The 17,341-nt window shown below is 45.6% G+C and overlaps 1 pseudogene; it reads left to right on the top strand.

The window, feature by feature from the left end:
• The first annotated feature begins 11,163 nt into the window (after positions 1–11,163).
• On the top strand, positions 11,164–11,292 carry LOC149863986 (U2 spliceosomal RNA; annotated as a pseudogene).
• The last annotated feature ends 6,049 nt before the right edge of the window (positions 11,293–17,341 follow it).

The raw sequence follows: 17,341 nt of genomic DNA, 5'->3' as shown, positions 1-17,341 counted from the left end.
AGGGGGGGTGGCATTTAATAGCCTTCAACTACCTGAAGCGGGGTTCAAAAGAGGCTGGAGCTAAACTGTTCTCAGTGGTGGCAGATGACAGAACAAGGAGCAACAGTTTCAAGTTTCAGCAAGGGAAGTTCAGGTTGGATATTAGGAAACGACTTTCTTGCTAGGAGGGTAGTAAAGCACTGGAGCAGGTTACCCAGAGAGCTTGTGAAATCTCCATCCTTGGAGGTATTTAATAGGGCTGTGCGAAGCTTCAGGTGCTGATTTCGATTTGGAAGAGATTCAGTGGCCAAATCTCCAAATTGAATCGGGACTAATTTAAAAGGTCCAAAACAACAATTTTTGAAGCTCTCCAAATTGATTCAGAAAAGGTTCGGAGAGCTTCAGGGATTTTTTTGGCAGTCCCCACCCGCTGCAGCAGGGAACTGGACCCGGACTCCAAGCTGGTAAGTAGGAGGCAGGGGAGGGGACCATGGTGGAAACCCTGCCAGGCCCCATCCCCTGCTGACTCCCCCGTCCCCCATGGCTGCCCCGCCTGCCCTAGCTCTCAGTATTATAAAAAATAAAAATGAAGCTCCCATTAACCAGGTGCTGGGGGGGGGGGAGGAATAGGGTGATCCCTACTCCATGCTGCGTGGGGGACTCTGCCGCAACCTCCAGATCCCCACCTGTCTCCCAGCCCCTCTGCCCCCCATGGCTCCCCACCTGCCCCAGCTCCAGCCCTTTAAGAAAAACAAAAAACCCCTCGATTTGCCAGCAGACTCGGGGCTTCAGGGGGCTTGTGCAGAGCCCCCCATGGTGGTGTGGGCCAGTGGGGATCGCTCCCTGCTGGGCAGGTTCCAGCGAGTTCAGGGTGTTTTGTTTTTTGTGTTCAAAGCTCTGGAAGCTGGGACAGGTGGGGCAGCCATTGAGAGTGGGTGTGCAGTGGGGCCTGCATGACTCAGAGATTTGGCTGATTTCGGCAGCAGCCGAATCTCCGAATCTGATTTGGCCAAATTGATTCAGGAGAGTGATTCATATTGCTGTCCCCTGAATCGGCTGAATCAGAATCTAAAGTGAATACTAGCTGCTTTTACACAGGCCTAGTGTTTTAAGACACAGCTCATCAAAGCCTTGACTGGGATGATAGAGTCAGGGCTTGTCCTGCTTTGAGCAGGGGGTCAGGCTAGATGATCTCCTGAGGTCCCTTCCTACCCTCATTTTCTATGATTTCTGTATTCCACAGGCTAAGTATATGCACATTGGCGACTTTTGTTACAAAGCAGTTGACACTATAAATTCCCATCCCTCTTACACTCCAGATAATTTCATGTCCCTGCTCTGAGATGTGACATTTCTCCATTTTAATACATAAGCAAAACTAAGGAAATGTTACTGGTAGCACTAGTCACATCTGACTCCTGTATCTATCCTTTGCCTAGCCACATGTGTTCTTCCTCTGTAGCTCAAAGGCAACAACGCTCTGTAGGATGGAATATCTTTGTTCAGGGCCTTTGACCAATATGGACATGCAATATTTTCCAGAAACTGGAGGCTATGGGATTTCTTTATGAATGGCTGAATGAAATTGATTTATTTTTTCCCTTCTTTGACACATCTTGTTTTATGTTAGTTAAACTATTTGCCTAACATCTAGATTGATGTCACATGTAAGTAAATCCGGTATTTCCAGCCTGGAGTGTGAATGGCTCGCATATCTCAAACTATATTCCTCTAAAGCTGTAAAGATGTGCATTTTCCTCAGCACATCTATTCTAATTCTGGAAAGTACTTTGCAGTATTACTGGCTGCCATTTTATGAGACAACTAAAAGATGCATTTCCAGAGCCTTTTACTTCTAGGAAGCTGCTACATTTGTATAGAAAACCAAAGTACCTCTGAGTGAGATGTGTTAAAAGAAAAAGAAAAAAAAAGATATGGGACCTCACTGGAACAAAAAACAAAATCCGTCCATTGTGCTATTCCCAATTGGTGGCTGAATAAGAATATATGCTACATATCTTTTAAATATTGCATACAGGATAATTAGACTTTTTTTTTTTGGTGGGGGGGGGTTACACTGCCATGGGGAAGTGCAAACTGTCAGTGCAAACTACCTGTGCCAGAGTGGAGGTTAAGTGGTTTATTATCAGAGATCTCAGTCTTCCCACTCCTGCCCCCTCAGTTTTCCAGTAGAAAGAGTTAGAATGACTTAAATTTTACCAGGTCTCCAACAGCAGGAGCTACAATACCATATGAGAACAAGTGGCTACATTCCATTTTAGATTAGATTAGCATCTCTTATTTTTCAGGCTGTGTTCCTCCTCCACTACCTGAACATCTGCTAAAATATCCCCTATAAAGACTGCAAACCAGAGCTCAGGCTGTTCCACTTCATGAAAACAACTGTGCTGGAAGCAACGAGAGGAAAACAAAGCTTTGTGAGTGTGCTCTCAGTCTCTGAAATGAGCAGCAGTGTCTGCTGTCAGGTGCATCACATGGAGCAAACACCCAGATGCTTTGATAATAAAACCACCATTGTTTAATCTGGTAGAGGAAGCAACTAACCATATGTGCCACAGGTACAGAATGGCAACGTAGCACAATCATTTTGGGAATGGTGTTGGATTGTTTAAGTTGCTACCATATGCAGTGTATCCAAAAGAGCTGCTTAAGGAGAAAAACAACACCCTGAATCATGGTAAAAGCTTGGTAAAATGGTTGGGTTGCTGATATGCTCACTGCCAGTTTGGGGCTGTGAGCAGCTGAGTTAAAGGACAACTCAAAAGGGTTGCTGTAGTAACACTCACCACTTGCATCTGTTAGGTGCCCTCTGTAGTTGCTAAGCACAGGTGAGAATAAGCTACAGGTAGCGCATACTGACATTCTCTTTTTGGAAGAGTGACCAGCACATCAAAACACTTGAATGTTACAGTCAGCCATCCATTCCAAACAGCAGTTTGCCATTGCTGCTCTGAATGGGTAACAACAAATGACCACAAGAAAGCACTCTAGCTATGCTGACAGCTTTTAGAGTTCTTGGCCCTACTCTACCCCTAAATGCTTTGGATGTGTTTGGCTTCTCTAGCGGGTGGAAGGACCACTACTTAAGAGACTCTCAAATGGTGAGAACATGGTGACAAGTTGTCATGGTGTGCTCTCTTGAAAGAAAGAGAGCAGACCACAACTTCCTCTGCCATTCTGCTGGTAGTTTTTTAATAATTTGTAATACCGCTTTGAAATTAAACATCTTACGCAGTGACAGAGCTTCAAAATCTGGCATCTCCCTTCATGTGGGCTTTTGAGTCATCTTTCGTTTCTCTTTTCTCTGTTTTATTAATGTAACGCTATAACTCCTGCTTTTAAAACGTGTTTCTTCCCTGGATCAAGCAGGCCTCTCCTTCAAATCTATCATAACTTTAGTTTGTTGTTATACTTCTTCCTTCAGGAACTCTACAATGTTTGACGCTTCTTTCCTGATGGTATAGCTATTACTTTAAAAACAGGATCTCATCTTGTGATATCTCACAAGTGAAGCATGACAAGGCTGGGTCTAATCCAGTATCCTTTTCACACCAGTTCTGGCTCTCTCCTTCTACATTCGCATTTTCTTCTTTCTCTCTGTGTTTGTGTCTGTTTCCATGTTCTGCCAACCTTCACACTCACCCCCAAAAGTATAGGGTTTTCAAGCTATGCTTAAGTTATTGGTGCTATTTTACCTAAGCTCTGGGTGAGTAAGTACTTCATACACACTGCCCAGAACCGCCCAGAACAACCCATCCTAGCTTTTAAATGAGCACCAAACCTCATCACCAGAAGAAAACTTCCTATGGATCTGAATGGATCCAGACCATGCCACGACAAGAAATGTAAAACCTGCAAACACCTCTCCATCACCCCACAATAACCACACTCTATGACAAAACCATCGCCATTCCTGGATCTTACATCTGCACCTCCAGAAATGTTATACATGTTATCCAGTGCACCAGATGACCTGATGGAAAATATGTGGGAGAAACCATCAACAACTGCACACCAGAATGAACAAGTCTATTAAAGACAAGAATACCCAGTTATGTGTGGGGGCACATTTCTCACAAGAAAACTGCTCTCTCTCCAGTCTCTCAGTTCTTATCTATAAAGGGAATTTACAAAACACCTTTCACAGATAAGCCTACGAAGTTCACTTCAACCTACTAGGTACAAAAAGATCGTGGACTAAATATAGACACTGGATTTATGGGACATTATGAACTAGGCCTGTGCAAAGTAGCTCGTATTCGCTTCGGATTTGGCTGATTCAGGGAACAGTGATTCGATTCAGTGATTTGAATCACTGTCCAGAATTGATTCAGCCAAATCTCATTCAGAGATTTGGCTGCTGCTGAATCTCCTAATCGCAGGCCCATTCCCTGCTTGCTCCCCTAGCCTGGCAGTGGCTGCCCTATGCACCCCAGCTACTGGCACTTGGGGGTGGGGGAGGGGGGACAAACAGCCCTGGCTCACCAGGTGCTGCTGGGTGAGGGGGGTGATCCCTGCTGCCCCCCACTGTATGGGGGACTCTGCATGAGCCCCCCTCCCATCCATAGCTGCCTCACCCACTGTGGCTCCAGCCCTTTAAGAAAAAGACAAAAAAACCATGAGAGAGACCGTATGCTCACTGTTCCTGCTGATGGGGTGATCCCTGCTGCCCTGCAGCACATGGAGGGGCTCTTCCATGAGGCCCTCAAAGCCCCAAGGCTGCAGCAGGAGTGGTGAATCCCAGGGTCTTTTTCTCTTGTCTTTTTTTTCTTAAAGGGCCAGAGCTGGCCTGGGCAGAACACCTGTGGGGGGGCTGGGTAACTTGTGACAGAGCCTCCCATGCAGGATAAGGCAGTGGGGGGCAGTGGAAATCACCCTCCCACCTGGCACGTGGGGCTTTTTTTTTTAAAGCACTGGGGGCTAGGGTGGCCAGGGCAGGCAGGGGATGGGGCCTGGCAGGGGTCCCCCCATGTTCCCCTCCCCCCTCATCTATCCCTAGTACTTACCAGCTCAGAGCCCAGTTGCAGCTCCCTGCTGCAGCCACCAGGGGCTTTCTGAATCATCAAAGCTCTGATTCGGAGAGCTTTGAATCGATTCAGACCTTTTAATAGGTCCCCTGATTTGATTTGGATTCAGAGATTTGGCCAACAAATCAGGCCGAATCTCCTCTGAATCAAATCACTACCCAAAGCTTCACACAGCCCTAATTATAAACCTGCCTAACATCTGACTCCCTAGGTAACTGCTCTACTATTTACCAGCTATATTCATTCCCCTTCTCCCCACTCCTTCCCCTCCACTGACTACCTGAATTTGGATTTTCACTGACCGGCTCTTGTACAGATCAACTGCAGACACTTTCTCAGCCTAAGATTATTTGTACCTGAAAGCTTGCTAAGAAGAATTTTTCCAACTATTTGTGCTGAGCTCATAAAAGATACCAGATTCACCCAAAGAACTTGTCTGCCTGTGTCCTTAGACCAACACAGCTACAACCTATACTTCTATAAACCAAACAACATTAGCAAGATACTGTCCACTTATGTCAAAGAGTGAGGACCTGTACCCTGAAAGCAGCAGAATAGTTTAGAAAAATCTCAGAATGTGAATGTATAAGAGAGAATTCACACTTAGCATCGGGGAAGCAAGGAAAAATAAAAGGTACCCAAGTGGAAATGGTCAAACATGGTGAACGATACAGTGAGGACTGATCAAATTGTCTTTCATCTTGTACTATGATAGAGCAAGAATGCAGCTAATTCAGTTGGCTGTACCATCATTTAATGAAACAAAGCATGTAGCCAAATTGAACTGTAGTTGTTGAGCAAGGGCAATCTAAGCATTCACTATAACTGCTGAGTAACTTTAATGTGACCACTAGCATTTGTAATGGGGTGAGGCAAGATGAGAGAACCAAGTCTTATGGTTCACAACTTGCTTCTGGCAGTCACAGTTCAAGAAGGAGAATTCCACTAACACCTCTTGCTGACTACAACAGGCTTAGCTGTATTCAAATTAAGAGGAGGAGACTCATCAATGCATTAGGTATTAGCCATTGTCCAAAGAGAGGAAATGCACTAAATGTGGCAGTGGTAAGTTACTTGCTCATGTGACTTGGCTTCACATCTGGGAAGCAGTAGTTGAATTTCTTCTTCAGTCTAAATTCTAAGGAGATCTTTAATGTTTTGTGTCACAGGGTAACATTTTTGAATACCCTGGTCTGTGGGCAGTCTGTCCCACTCTCTCCTGCCATGCCTTCATGTTACTAGTGCAGGAGGCTGCCCTGATTTTATTATACATGACCACCTGAACTGTGGTTGTAGCTCTATGGGCCAGTTACATGGCTTGGTACCTCTTCCACATCATGTCCCATGCCTCACAGATGGCATCCTTACAGATGTTCAACCTATTGCTGAAACAGCCCCTCACTGGGCCTTCTGACCCCTCGGCCTCTTTCAGCGTGATTCTGGTCCTTCGGACCCCTTGGTCTTGCTCAGCCCCAGTCTTGTTGCCAGATCCCTTGGTCTCTCCTCCGGCTCCTGAGTCTCCCACAGCCACTCCCTAGGCTACCAGGACCCTTGGTCTCTCTTACAGCCCCTTTCCAGGCTGCTAGCCCCTTCTGGTCACTTGTCCTGGACCCATTCAGTTCTCCACTTTCCCTGGTGCTCTCCAGGCCCTCAGACCCATCTGATCCTGCACTCTATTCCTGGCCCCTTGCATCTCATGATGTTTGCTGGGACCTACTGTGTGCCTTGGGCCCCTCACCGGGCCTCACTATCCAGGCCCTTGGACCCATCTGCACTCCATTCCCAGCCCCTCGTTGGGCCACTGGACCCCTTCTGGTCTCGCTATGCTTGCTGGGCCTCACCAAGATCCCCAGGCCCCTCACTGGGCCTCTAGACCTATGTGGTCCTGGTCTTTCCTGGCCCCTCTCTGGGCTTCCAGACCCCTGTGGTCCACATGGCCTTCCTTTGCCACATGCTTTTCTGTTAGTGTGCTCCCTTAGCCTCAGCTTTCCCACTGCCTCATGGGTTATCCCGTGGAGAGAAAAGGCTTTCCGGCTCCCCACCCTCGCTTTTCCCTGAAGTGGCATATGCATAGCATTTTCGTGAAGGCTGCCCCACCACAGGCAGCCCCACAACTCTAACCAGCTCCAGTGGGGTGCGGTTTCAGGTCTTACCCAGGATCGGTCTTCAGGCCTACCTGATCTTGCTCAAGACTCTCTGTGCTCCCCCTTAATTGTCCCAATGCCCTTCCTCGGCTAACCACCAGGCCCCCTGGCCCTGGTGCCAACTCCACTCTGCATCCTCCATCTCTGGCCCAAGCTCACTCTTGAACCCCTGTCTTTGATCCCTTCTCCTTAGATGGCCTAACATCCGCCATCATCATCCTCGGCTGCCTGCCCCTTGACCCCTTCCTTTCGGCTATGGCCACACAAGAACCTCCAGCCTCTCCTAGGCCCTGGCACCACCTCAGGCCAATCGAGACTCCAGGTTCTCCCAGTTCTGTGCAATGGTCTGTTTTCACTCTTTTAGCCCCTCCTGGGCCCTGACCCCTTGCAGGCCAGTTGAAATTCCCAGGGTCAGTCCTCAGACTGTCAGCCCTCTCATCTCTGTGGGTCCACCTTCTTGGGCCTCTCCATAATTGCTTTCTCTCTCTGGGCTTGCCCTGAGCCCTCCATAGTTCTTCCTGCAAAGCCCTTCCTTCTCTGGACTCATCCAGACCTCTCAGAAAGTCCCTGTACTCTGCCCCACTCACTGGGCTCACCAAGACCCTCCACTAGGTCTCTCACACACCCAACCCCTCTCTCAGGGCCTGCCTGCTTCTCAGTAGGCCCACTAACTCTCAGCCCCTCTTCCAGGGCTTGCCTGGCTCCTCACCAGGCCCTTGTGCACTCAGCCCCTCACTCTCTGGGCTGGCCTGCCCTCTCACTAGGCCCCAGGCACTCAGCTCTCTTCTCAGGGCTCTGAATCTCACAGTGGGTTCCCAGAAACCTCCTCCATCCCCTTAGTTCCTACCCAAAGCTCCTGATGTCATTCTTCTTGCTGGCATTCAGAAGATGCAGCCTTCCTGGTGGGTGATGTTCCTCCACCAGCTCCCAAGATGTTACTGCCAGCCTAGCTCTCAGGGTCTGAGCTTATACCCTGTCTATACCCAGCTCTCCCCCCATTAGGAGACTCCCTTGCAAGCAGCCTCACCTGCCAGCCCCGGGGTCAGCTGACTCTGCAATTAGCCCTGAGCCCCACCTGCCGATGGCTTCACAGGCTGTCCGACCTCTTGACATGGCAGGCACATCCAGTGTCCTGCCACATTCTGTTCATGGCTTTGATGCAGACTTTTCAGACGAACCACTTGTGTAAGCCACAGCCACCCCTATGGTGGTCTATCGCTGCAATAATGGCTTGATTACACATGGGGAATGAGGAGCTGGCCACAGCATGAGCTGACAGTCCCCCATGCAAGAGCAGCTGAAAAGCCCTTTAAACCTGCAGAAAACAGTTTTGTCTCTTCAGTAAAAATGGAGCTATTTTGGGACTCACGAACATGCCTGAGTTATATCACTGATATTTCTTTTTCCACACATAATTATTCACGTATAAATGTTTCATTATCTATACTCTGCGAAGTGGTTTTATAGAGGCATCAATTTTCACTGTAAATATGCAGCAGAATTAGTTCAAACTTTATACATACTAAGGCAAACCACCCCAGCAATGTGGTGGTATTGATTACATATAACTGAAATATGAAGTATTTTCTGTTGTGGGCTTTGTGCTTATCATTTTGCTGTGCAAGGTAAAACAACATGGAACAGCTTAATATCTGTTTCACTTGATTAGTATATATATGTTCCACTTCACTTGGAACACTTAAAGCGTAGACCTCAGACCACAAAGCATTGTGGGCAGATCATTAAGCAGTGTCTCATCTGGAAATCCTGAGTTTCAAGCAGCCTCAGATCATCAGTAAAACAAAGTCTTATTGGTGTCATTTTAAAAAATCTTCTGCAGAAATCTTGCATAACTTGTGTTGGGTGAAGCATTTTGCTATGTTGAGAGAATTAAAGGCAAATGATGCCCTCATAAGTTACAAAACAATGTATATAGTAAGAGAAAAGGGAAACCAAAAGCAAGTCCCTTGCTAGTGCAGTATGATGGATGCCGTGGTCAGTCTTCTTTAATCAAAGGGTTGTAACCATCAGTCTTTTTCACATCCTTTGTAGTCTATTCAAAGCCTGGGAACTACAGCAGCTGATGCTCAGACTGGTTAAAATTAGTTGACAGGAAATGTAAAGAGTATTTTTTTTCCTTTTTTAAAGATGAGATAAACTTTCTTCTTCCCAAGAGACCTAACCCAAGCAATTGTAAAGGAGACCCTTGAGCTCATTTTAAAAAGATCCTTCCTATCTTATCAATTTCTATTTGCTGTAAATGGAGGATAGAGCCTACACTACAGTGATGGAAACTTTTTTTACAATCCCAGCAAATGTCCTTGCAAAGACGGCCTTGAAGCTACATATCAATTGCTATGACTGATCTGTAACCTTGTTAGGATGTTTCCTAGAGATCCTAGATTATTTCCTGATGGAACTACACCTTTCTGTAGTTTATCTCACAAGAATCATGCTGTTTGGTCCTGTGATGCTTTGTAGGTGGCAGTGATGGAATCTTAACCTGCCAAGAAAGGTGGGTCTATTCCTGTTGCAGGAATTGGGCCATGATCCAGAGGGAGCAGAGTAAGCAGAAAAAAGCTTCCGTAAATAGATTTGTGCAGTGCAGCAAATGTCAGTTGGCGCAAACTTCTGGTTATTGTAGATTGGCAGAGTTTGAATTGGCCATGTAGAGAAAGCTCCTGAGACGCATTATTTACATAGGAAAATGGGACTGAAAAGGGCCAGTCATGCCACAGAGTCCAGGCCCCTCCATTTGCATATAACTTCTCTGGCATACTGTGACCATCAAGCATCCAAATGGTGGGGAAGGGTCACAAACAAACAGCAGAGAAGACAAGGGCATTGTTGATGCCATGTCAAGGACTATGCTAAGGAGATCCTCGGAAGACGACCCCACCTGCTACAGATGAAGGCAAAAAACCCCTAATGTCCAGCTATCACATAATTTTCCATTTATGTGAGAAGATTTGGTTCAGGGATAAACATTCTTTTACACATATTTTAGAAGTGCCCCTTGTCAGTCCCTGGAGTCCCTACTCATAGCTTATTCCATTACCCTCCATTGCTAAAGTGTTCTGCAATGTTTAAATGATTCATTTTTCTCACCTTGGTATGTTCAAGTCATGGATTCCATTATCTCACCATAGCCCGCGCAAATAATTTAGTTTCCCTCATTTGATTACCTACAAAATATTGACACTATCCCCATACCCCAAGCCCTCCTTTCTTTCTAAGCTGCTAGTATTGGACTATCTTACCATCCTCATTTTATTTTTGGCCATTTTTCACCTGGTCTAAATCAGAAGAGAGTTAGTAAGATATTGAATACAGCTGTACCAAGATGTGATGCCCCCTCTCCAGCCATCACAGGGAAGGGAACACTGACTTCTTGCCTTGTATACCATCAATTATTGCCTCTGGGTGGTATTCCTGGCTGTGGCACTTACATTATTTCACATTTCATATTTCTATGCCTCTCTTTCCCCAGTTGTAAAATGGATAATATTAAATGACCTGCCTGGGAACAGTGGCTATAAATATCTTTGCGATTGTACTACTGAATATGTCATAGAAATGCAGTGTGACTATTTTTGTTATATTGACTTCACTATTAAGGCTGAGTATGAGCCTCTTCTAGGAGGCCTGCTGATTCTAGGAGCATTCTCTCATGTAAATGCATGAGCTTTGCTAGAAATAAAATGTCTCAGTGATCAGCAGCACAGGAAATAAGGCAAATAGATGTGTTAAAACCCTGGTGATAAAGAAACCAGATCTGCCTGTAAGCGGTCCTCACCACAGTATTACATCTGCAGAGTGCAGTGTGATGCAAGCTCAAAGGCAGTGCACCTCCACAAATGCCGTTTGTCCAACACAATGCCTCTTCAGATCTGGGTTTGGGTGTTCACTGCCAGGGTGACAGGGATGCTTACCTGGCAGGGGAAGCAGCGTGACCACGTAGGCGGGTTCCCCAGAGCAGGTGATTGTCTCTGATATGTCCTCTATCGGAGGTCTATATTGAGCAGATTCTTTTTCGTGTTGGGTGGTGGAACCGGAGCTTGCTCCATCCACTCCATGCATTGACCTGGTATAGCACTGCTTCCAGGACCGGTGCAAAAAAACAGGAAAAAAAAAAAATCTCCTGGGACCTGCCCACAGATGGGAACATAAAGGCAGAAAAGTATCAAGATCATCAAAGAAAGGAAGGTGAAGAAGATAGTGTCAGGAAAAAGAGAAGTAATAAACAGAGGCTGGGAGGTGGAGAGAGAGAAAGATATCTGTGCTATAGATACTGGTTTTATTGGGTAAGGTAGTTACAGCAAGGAAGCATTCTCATATAACAGAGTCCCACTACATTTAGGACTAAGCAGTGTTCCTGACTTGCTCTACAGTGCTGGATCTTGGTCTGATTCAGAAACCCCCATGGGCCTAACCTACCTCCACTGCACAATGAACCAAATTTTAACTGTGGGGATGCACACTGATTTAGGGGAAGCAAGTACCATTAAGCTAATCTAGTCCAACATCCTATACAAATTATGACTAAAGGATTCCATCTAGTATGTCCTCCATCAATCCTGTACCTTCTGATTGAACTATAATATATAGTTCAGACAAATCATCAGTCTTCACTTAAGGGCTTCAGCATGTAGAAAACCCATAGTATATCTGGGTAAATAGTGCCAGGGCTAGATCACTTTCCCTCAAAAACTGTCTCTTGTTTCTTTAGTGCTGGATGTCACAATTTTTTTTCTTTTGGATAGAAAGGCCCTTTACTGTCAGAAATCTCTACCCCATATAAGAACTTGTGGACTAAAATCCAGTTGCCTTTTCATCTCTCCTTTGGTTAAAATGAGAATATGTTTTTCTGGTCTCTCCCTGTGAGGCAAAATTTCCAGATCTCGCATTACTCAAATTTCCCCAGTTCTGTGAACAGAGCTAATAGCGTATTGCTATAGGTCCTGGTGAGTATTCTTCTACTTATTTATTCAAGGATCATGCTCACCTTCCTACCTAGTTACATACTGGGTGCATCTACTTGTGTGTTTTACTGTGGATTTGACTAATTAGCTCCATAGTAAAGCATCACTGTCCACATGTGCACTGGTATTAGGGTGCAATACATTAATTAACTCCATGATAAGATAGTACAGTTGGGGACAGTACTATCTTATGGTGGAGTAACTAACTGTGATCAAACACTTATGTGGACAGTGACCATCAGGCACAAATTGTGTCTGGTCAACCCAGCCAACTGGGGGCCAGCATCCTGACTCCTGCTAGCCCCTCCACCGCCTGACACTGCCACCCAAAGCCTGGGGCTGACCTCCTGTACCCCCTGCCAGCCCAGGACTGCTCCACTCTAATTGTTGTGGTCCTGGGTGCACGTGTAAACACTGTGCCTGGGAGCAGTTAACTCTGGTGTGAACTGCTCTGGAGTTTATTGCATAGTATAAATAGCACGCATAGATGCAACTACTGTGACCTATAAATTCTTTCAGAGTCACTGCTGCTCAAAATACAATCCCCCATCTAATAACCAAGGTCTACGTTCTTTGCTTGTAGACATATGCTTTGTATTTGGCATTATTAAACACATGGGGCCAGATGCTAGTCCATCTATTAGGTGCCTGAATGGACTTACACACTTAAGTTATGATCCTGTAGTTTCCAGGACTGTCCTATGGAACAGCACTGGCTTTTCTTCCCATCTTGTAGAACTTCTCCGCTGTGCTGTAATGTATTAAAATCAACCTTGGCTGAAAACACTCCTGGTTTGATTCCTTTCATGCTTATCAATAAAAACTGTTAACTCGTACAGCCCTTGAAATATTTAATAATGGCTGTTTTGTGTTTTCTGTAGTTAGTGGTTGAGTACAAAGTATTTCATTATCACTCTCAAACAGAAATACATCGTTGTACTTCTTAACATATAACGTAGATGCTGCCGAATGCTTTTCTGTCTCATTACAGGTATCTTTATCTGATGTTCACCTGTATCATTGTCAGGGTTTCATTTGTTCCTGCTATATTTGAAGGATTCCTTCCTATTGTCCTTAAATGTACTGAACACAGATTTTTTTCACTAATACCTTTAGCTTTCCTTACCAGTTGTCTGGACTTCCCAACTGCTGATTTGGACTTACGCTATCAACCTTCCCACATTTTAATCATTATATAGAGATTTTAAATGTATATATTTTATAACTGCCCTCATCTTTTTTTCTTACCCAAGGTGATTTTTTGGGTCACTTAATCCATCTTTCATGACTGGAATCATGCCCTTTGGGGCATCCAATTATGTATGTTTAAACAATTACCATTTATACTTTTATGTTTAAATATTTCCTCTGATTAAGTTTTGCCATTTGTATAACTATGTTTCCCAAAACAGGCAGGTGCCCAAAAGTAGCTGGGAGTTTGTCTTGTAGGGAAAAGACCCACTCAGATATCCCACTTTCCCCTTTTTATCCACATTTTTACCTGAGTAATTGCTCCCATCATTTTCCAGAGCCAGACCAAAAAGGAACATCCTGCAATAGAGCACCATGGTATGATTCCCAATGAGAATGTGCATCCACAAGAGATGGTGATGTTCTATGAATCCCTGAATGCCAGGGGTTAACACAGCCCCTTTGATGGTAAAACAATCAGCTGACATGGTTTGCCACATCTCACGGCATTAAGTGAGCTCTTGATCCTCAGATACAAAACAAAAAGCTGCAAAGGGCAATGGTGGAGCAGCTTTCTGCAGATTTTTTTTGTATCTGCCCCCTCACATCTTCCAAAGAGAATCAGTTAAGTGATAATAGGAAACAGTGGGTGAAATAACAAGCAGGTTTGTGACATTTAAGAGGGGCTGTCAGTATATTTGTTGTGCCCACAAACCCAACAAAACTAGCATGTTTACACTAAACACCACATTTAGCATCAAAGAAAGGATTGAAATGTTCTGTAGCAAGTGCTGACTAATGATAGACTTGTTAAATAATGTCAGATACTTATGATGCCATTGGCATTGCACCTTTAGCCCTCAGACTATCTGACCTGCATCCAGTATCATTTCTAGACACAAAGAAGACGGGGAACATAAAGACTAAACTTAAAATATGGTGGTGTTTACAGCTCCATGGCTTCTTGGTCATAAATTTGAGTTGTAGAATAATTCATCTATGGCTCTTAAAGCACTTACCAGCCATTGGCCGCCTTGTGAAATAACTAAGTATGGGCAGACTCATGGTAAAGGGAGACACAGTCAGGAAGAGGGACATGTTTCAGCCTGTACCACTGGCAGCGGCAGAGTCAGATTAATACCGCTGAGCCCTGATCCTAGATCCTTGCCCCAACCCTTTTCTCACAGCACTTCCTGATCGTCCTTCCTTCCTTTCATCCTGCCTCTGAATTCTGCATTTCTCCTGTAATTTACTTGCTATAATAAAGCTGAAAACACCAAATGCATAGAAGGCTGTTACCAGATCCAGGGTACACTTTTAGCACAACTAGTCACAACATGCGAGAGAGATACTCATGACTTTGTGCTAATTACCCAGGGCTGGACCAATATGCCAACATTACTAATGACAAGGTTTTTTGGGTGACTCTGATATTTTTTTTATTAGACCAACTTAAATAGATGGACTTTTGTTGTTCTTTGGTGTTAGCCAGGTTTGTTTGACCCTTGTTTTCATTTTTATTATTTAAGGTTGGCTTCCTTTTATTTAGTAATTGCCCTTACCTTATTTCCCAGATGATAGCTGAGGAATGGGTGAGTGATTTGTTTAAATTAGTTATGGGCTAGATCCAAAAAGGACTTAAGCTTCTACCATGGGACATGAGCAGATTTTTGCCTCTTATGTCCAAAACTATGATCTTGAAACCATCCACTTAGATTCATAGAGGTTAGGGTCAGAAGGGACCTCAATAGATCATCGAGTCCAACCCCCTGCATAGGCAGGAAAGAGTGTTGGGTTCAGATGACCCCAGCCAGATGCCCATCCAACCTCCTCTTGAAGACCCCCAGGGTAGGGGAGAGCACCACCTCCCTTGGGAGCCCATTCCAGACCATGGCCACTCTAACTGTGAAGAAGTTCCTCCTAATGTCCAGTCTAAATCTGCTCTCTGCTAGCTTATGGCCATTATTTCTTGTGACCTCCCAGGGGCGCCTTGGTGAGTAGAGCCTCACCAATTCCCTTCTGTGCCCCCATGATGAATTTATAGGCAGCCACAAGGTCGCCTCTCAACCTTCTCTTGTGGAGGCTGAAGAGGTCCAGGTGCCCTAGTCTCTCCTCATAGGGCTTGGCCTGCAAGCCTTTAACCATACGTGTGGCCCTTCTCTGGACCCTCTCCAGGTTATCCACATCCCTCTTGAAGTGTGGCGCCCAAAACTGCGCGCAGTATTTCAACTGCAGCCTGACCCATGCCACATAGAGGGGGAGCATCACCTCCTTGGTTCTGTTTGTCATGCATCTGCTGATGCATGATAAAGTGCAGTTAGCTTTGCTGACGACTTTGTCACACTGACGACTCATGTTCTTCTTGGAGTCCACTAGGACTCCGAGATTCCTTTCCGCTTCCATGTTACCGAGCAGGTCATTTCCTAGGCAGTACGTGTGCTGGACATTTTTCCTCCCTAGGTGCAGCACTTTGCATTTCTCCTTGTTAAATTGCATTCTATTGTTTCCTGCCCATTTGTCCAACCTGTCCAGGTCTGCCTGTAGTTGTTCTCTGCCCTCCAGTGTGTCCACTTCTCCCCACAGTTTTGTATCATCCGCAGACTTGGACGAGGGAGTGAAGTGTACTCTGTCCAAGTCACTGATGAAGACATTGAAAAGTATTGGTCCAAGGACCGAGCCCTGCAGGACACCACTGCCCACTGTCTTCCAGGTCGATACCAACCCACCTACTACCACTCTCTGGGTACAACCCTCTAGCCTATTTGCCACCCACCGGACTGTGTAATCATCCAAGTCACAGCCTCTTAACTTGTTCACCAGTATGGGTGGGATACCATATCAAAGGCCATCCTGAAGTCTAAGTAAATGATATCAACCCCTACTCCTGTGTCGAGGTGTTTTGTAATCTGGTCATAAAAAAACAAACAAACCTAGATTAGTCAGGCATGATCTACCTGCAACGAACCCGTGCTGGTTTCCCCTCAGCATAATTTTTCCTACTGGGCTCTCACATATATGAGCCTTAATAATCTTTTCAAAGACTTTGCCAAGGATGGAGGTGAGACTGATTGGTCTATAGTTGCTTGGACCCTCCTTCCTCCCCTTCTTGAAAATAGGGACCACATTGGCCCTTTTCCAGTCCTCCGGGACCTGTCCCATGCACCACGAGTGCTCAAATATTCTTGCCAGTGGCTGTGCAATGATATCAGCCAGTGCCTTCAGTACCCTCAGACGGAGCTCATCCTTGGCTACCTCCTAGCTTTGCAGAGGTGCTAAACTCCATAAGCACCTTTTCTCATCACATGTTCAGGCATCTAGTATTACCTGGAACTGTATCAATCCTGATGTGGCTGAATAGCTCAGCACCTAGCTCTCTCCCATATGAAACAGGGCTCCAGAAACTAGGAGTTCCTCTGTTAAGTCCCCTGAGGGGCTTCATCCAGTGGGTAGTCTCAGACACACTAGAACACAGACCAGCTTTTTGCAAATGCAACAGTACTCATTGCTTTCTTTGGCAATATGACAACAGAAGAAGATTATATAGCCCAAGCTCAATCCCCATTGTGTAACATCCATGTGGTAAGGGTACATATCCAAGTGTCAGGAGTCAATTCCCTCCTCAGCATGTGGAGACTTGAGTCCAAATCTCCCACCTCTCAGGACAGTTGCCTCAATTCTAAACTAGGCTGGGTGGAGAGCATCAGGCTGTGTAGGGAAGAATTCAAGATTCATGGGGCCACAGAGCAGAAATGTGAGAGAACCTGGCTCAGTGGTCTCAGTAGATAAGGGAAGTTACGCGGGAAAGGGACAGTCCTGGGGTCCTGCTCCCACAACTCTTCTTGTATTTTACAACAGATGGTCAAATTCATAGATGCTGGGTTCAGAAGGGACCTCAACAGATCATTGAGTCCGACCCCCTGCCTAGGCAGGAAAGAGTGCTTGGGTCAGAGGGCCCCAGCCAGATGCCTCTCCAGCCTTCTCCTAAAGACCCCCAAGG

Source organism: Crocodylus siamensis, chromosome 5 (assembly GCF_052110815.1).
Source record: "Crocodylus siamensis isolate JL-2025a chromosome 5, ASM5211081v1, whole genome shotgun sequence".
In the NCBI taxonomy this organism is placed as follows: domain Eukaryota; kingdom Metazoa; phylum Chordata; order Crocodylia; family Crocodylidae; genus Crocodylus; species Crocodylus siamensis.
The sequence above is the reverse complement of the archived record's forward strand: the minus strand, read 5'-3'. Positions and strand labels throughout refer to the sequence as shown.